The following is a 5,004-nucleotide window of genomic DNA, read 5'->3' as shown; positions in this document are numbered from 1 at the left end:
TCTCCCCGTCGAATCCCTGTTTGGAGCTGGAAGTCCCTGGCAGGGTTGTTGGCACGCACGGGGCCGGCTGGGCTACACGTGGGGGGATGCCAAGGGTACCCCCAGGGTTCACGGCCGGTGTGGGGTGAGGAGAGTGGGGCTGGGAGCCCCACGGGAGCTGGAGTGCTGGCAGCTGGAATTGGGGTGCTGGCAGTCGGATCTGGGGTGCTGGGAGCTGGATCTGAGGTGCTGGGAGCTGGATCTTTGGAAGCAGGGAGTGATTCCAGTGTCCTTTGAATGTGCCAGTCTGAGAGCTGGGAGAGCCCAGGGCTTTCTGAAAATCCCCCTTCCAGACCCAAAATATGCCCCCGGTCCTGGTTGTGTTCTCCATCACCTGCCCTGCCCACACACCTTCCTGTGGGCCGGGTGGTGGCATGTCCCGTGTCCTGCCTGCAGGACACAACCCCCCTGTGCCCCCCGGAGGCAGGGCAGGGAAGGGGCCGGACAGTGGGATGCGGGATTTTACCACGACATCCAAACCCCTGCAGCCGCAGCACCGCGTGCTGTGCCTGCCACAGGGAGCATTTCGGTCATTCCTAAGTGTCCCGCCCAGGTATTTCTGCCCAGGCACCACCCGGAGCTCACCTGCCCTTTCAGCCCTGGCCCTGCTTTCCTGCAGGATCATTATTTGCTCGGTTTTACTTGGAATTTCGGACGAGCCCTCCCCGAGCTGAGGACGGAGCTGCTCCGAATGCGCTCCCCGCAGAGCAATCCTGGAACATCTTGGCTTTATTACCCCCGATTAGAGCCTGTTGCGCTGCGGGCGGACTCGCTCGCCCAGCCCCGGCTCCCTGCAGTAGCCGGGCACTGCCAGAGCCAGGGAGAAGGCAGCACGGAGCTCCCAGCCGCTGGAATTGCCTCTGAAGTGGCCGGGAAAAACTGTGGCATTTGGGTGGAAATAATTGGTAGGTTAATTCCCGGGGCTCTCCCACCACCCTACAGGGAGGGCAGGCGGTGAGGGGGAGCAGGGGGAGAAGCTGCCGGCTCAGGGAAGGGTTTGGGATGTGCTCTCACAGCCCTGCCCTGTTCCCACCCAGAGCCCCCAGAACCAGAGCAGCTGTGCCAGGGAGGCAGAAGCAGGGAAGGGCAGTGCCAGGGGGGCACAGAGTGAGTACAAGACCACCAGGACTCGCTGCCCATCGCCTGGGGTGTGGAGGGGTGGGTGAGACAGGTCACTGGTGAATCCCTGCTGGGTGCCATGTCCCCCACCCCTATGGACTGCGAGACCCAGGTGGAATGGGGTGAACTGAGGACAGTCCCAAAACTGCCACGGTTCCAGAGCTTCTCTGTGGTATCTGTTTGAGTTTAATGGGCTGCAGATGTCTGTCTGTCTGTCTGTCTGTCTGTCTATCTGAGGCCACAGTGTGTGCCCAGAGTGGCTCCTGTGAACCAGCTTTCACCATGTGGCACGGACAGGGACACGGTGCTGGGCACATCCCGCCTTGGACACTCTTGGCCAGGGGTGTGTCTCTGGGTTTGGGTGACAAGGGACCTTTTTGGGTCCCTCTGCTTGCTCCAGCAATGTGGGCAATGCCACCACAGCAGGCTGGGCTGGCTGAGGGCACACGAGGGGCGGGTGGCAGTGACCTCGTGGGCAGTGGCAGCGCCTTCATCCTCATCCTCCCTAGATTTTCCCAGGTAGAACGTGAGGCAGGATCCTGGGGGTGGCTGGCAGGACCCCCACAGCTTTGCTCCCCATTCTCCATCCCCCTGCAGCTTTCCCAGGCTGGTGAGGAGCAGAGCACATGCCCATTCCCAAACAATGGGCCGGCTTCCGTGCAGGAAGCAAGGTCGGATTTGTTCTCCCTGCTTTGCCCCCTCCGACCAGTTCTAAAGGGGCCAAGCCATTGTCTGAACCATTTCCATGACTCAGTCCCCAGTATCCTGCGATCCAGGGGACTCTCAGCCAGCACAAAGCTCCGGTGGCAGCAGCACCATGGGCTCCAGGCAGGGCGGGGGGCTTGGGAAAAGGAAGGCGAGCGCTGGCTGTGCCTTTCCCCTCTGTGCCCCTGGTACTGGAGGCAGCGGGATCTTTGCCCCCACCAGCTTTCCTGGTCCCTCCACCCACTGTCCCGGCTTCCTTCTGCTGAGGGAAGCACAAAGGGTTGCAGTGGGAGCAGTCGTGGTTCCTCGCCGAGGTACGACCAGGTGGGGAGAGACAGAGCAGGAGCTGAGCAGGTCCCCTGTGACCCCCCAGGGAAGGACAGGGACTGTCTCTGTGCCATCATCTCCATCCTGGCACCTTGTGCCCCTGGTCCTGGGGATGTCCAGCAGGTCCTGAAGATGTCCAGCAGGGCCTGGGGATGCCCTGCACATCCTGGGGAATGCCCTGCACATCCCAAGGATGCCCTGCACATCCTGGGAATGCCCTGCACATCCCAGGGATGCTCTGCACATCCTGGGAATGCCCTGCACATCCTGAGAATGCCCTGCACATCCCAAGGATGCCCTGCACATCCTGGGAATGCCCTGCACATCCTGGGGCCGCTCCCTGGGTCCTGGGCTTCCTCGCAGGGGGGTGGAGAGAAGGAGCTGTGGATGGAGTTGGGGTGGCTCAAAGGAGGACATGGAGAGGAGCAGAGCCAGGACAGGGACAGGACTCGTGGATCAGGGGTGGTGACACCTGGGGATGGACACTTGGGCCGCCACCTCCTGGCACTGGGAGGTGATGCCAGACCCACAGTGCTGGTGGCACGTGGGGGGACCTGCCAGGCAGGGATGGCCACCACGGCCACTGGGGACACTGGGACAGGGAGGAAGGAAAGGAAAGTGAAAGTCCGTGGCTGCTGCTCCGGCCTGGCTGTTGCCATGACGACCCGAACAAAGCTCCTGTTCCCTCTTTTTTGGCTCACTTGGGCAGGTCCTCGGCCCCTTTGTTAATTGTTCCCCTGTCCAGTTTGGGGGTTGCTCCTCCCGCCTCCTCCTGCCCCTGGAGCAGCTCCGGGGCCTTGCCAGGGCAGCAGGAGCCCGGGGGGCACATGGAGGTCGCTTGGCCCCCAGTAACCATCTCCCTCTGTCACCTCTTGAGGTGTTGTCCCAAGTCAGGGGTGACAGAGAGGGACTGGTGGCTCTGGGGGCACACGAGGCTGCCTGCACTGCCCGTGCAAGGGGTGGCACCGGGAGAACCAGTCCGCCCAGCTGGGGAGGGGGCTCAGGGGGGTTGTGGAGGAGCTGCCTTTGTGTCCTGCCCTGCTGCATGTTTGGTACTTGCTGTATGACCCCAGGAATGCTGTGTCCTCTCTGGGCCTCAGTCTCTCCATCTGTGAAATGGGAACATGTATCACTGAGCTCCTTTAGCTTTTGGGGTCTGGGGGTGCAGCCCACTCGGCATCTTTCATGTTTAATCCTCTGGGTGAAGATTCCAGCTGGGAAACTCTCCCAGGTCACTTCTTGCCTGGCTCTGCCCAGCTCTGCTCCTGCCCCTGTGATGGGAACGGGGCGAGGGGAGGCTGTGTTGGGGTGGCTGTGGGGTGGGGGTGCCCAAACGCCCCCAGAACACCCGTGGCAGTGTGTGGTGTGGGGGAGCTGTGAGTCCCAGGAGCTCCGTCTCTTCTCTTCTCTTTCTCCTGGGTGAAAACAATGTTTGGAGAAAAGAAATTCCCAGGGAAGAAAATAACGGTGTGGGGGAGGAAACAGCTCCGAGTCAATGGGAACTTTCCCGGTTGGTGAAACATAAACAGTCCTTCCATGTTGACATAACATTTCAGAGACTTCATTGCAGAAAAAAGACTGTTTGTCAACATTCATCTGCCCAACCCACCCCCTCTCGCTCCAGCTGCACCGGTCGGATCAGACTGAGGCGTTTTTTCCCTTGGGAAGGTGGGTGATGGCATTCCCAGCGGAGCCGCCGGTGGGACGAGGAGCGTGGGGTGCTGGATGTGGGGCACAGGGTGAGCTCCTGAGCAGGCCAGGGCAGCAAAGGCCCTGCCAGGAGGGGGGGGCAAAGTGGTTTGGTGGCGTTCAGTCCAACTTTAAGGATGATTTAGTGACAGATTTGCGGCGGTGACGTTCACACACCACCCTCAGTTCACACACACGCAGGCGGAACACGTGCACACCTACTGCTAGGTGAGGAAAGGCACCTCTCCAAAATTCCCTTCATCAAATCCCTGGCTTCCCAGCAGGCAAAGGCTGCCCCTCGAGGGGCCTGGGGATGTGGGGAGGGTACTGCCAGCACTGGTCCTTTGAGTATCACAGACCTGAGGGTCCGGGAGGTGCTGCTGCAGCTGCTGGGCACGGCTGAGCTCCGAGGGCCTCACCCTGCACTGCTGTTCCTGGGGCTGTGACATGATTGATTCGGGGCATCAGGAAGTTTCCATCCTGGCCATAACCCAAGCTGGTGACCACTGGGCTGGGAAGGATTCCCAAAGTGCAGTGACAATGGTACCGTTCCACCCGGGCTCCAGCTCACAATGGTGCTGCTCTCTCGGGCCGTGATCCAGGGGGAGGGTTTGCCAAGGCCACAGAGGAAAATTGCTCATCCTTTGTTTCCCACCTTGGCTGGGCAGGTGATGTTTCCGATTGTTCCCACCCTCACCACCTCCAGGTATGGTCGGGGAGTGTTTCATGGCCCAGCTGGGCAGTCAAGGGTGAGGGCTCTGTCAGGGCTCACCAGGAGCTCCCGAGATCCTGGAGCAGGGAAAGGGGCTGGGGGGATGAACCGAGCAAAAGCTTGGGAAGGAGCAGCTGGAGGCCGAGCTTTGGGGTCTGTCTCTTGGCGTGTTGGGGTTTGGGGACTCCCCCGGGGCTGTGGACTGTTCTCTTTGCAAGCCAGGCACTGCTCCATCCCTGGCTGGGAGCTGGAGGAGGGGATCGTTCCCTGCTCGGACCGGGGCGCTGGGGGGTCTCACGGTGTCTCACAGGACTCCTCCGAGTCCTGTCTCAGTTTTGCGGGGGTCTCAGCCCCTCCACAGGACTCCAGGGCAGAGCATGGGAGCAGCGCGGGGCTCCCGGCGGTGTCACAAG

Source organism: Manacus vitellinus, unplaced genomic scaffold (genome assembly GCF_001715985.3).
Source record: "Manacus vitellinus isolate BGI_N305 unplaced genomic scaffold, ASM171598v3 scaffold_47_pilon, whole genome shotgun sequence".
Lineage (NCBI taxonomy): Eukaryota > Metazoa > Chordata > Aves > Passeriformes > Pipridae > Manacus > Manacus vitellinus.
The sequence above is the reverse complement of the archived record's forward strand: the minus strand, read 5'-3'. Positions refer to the sequence as shown.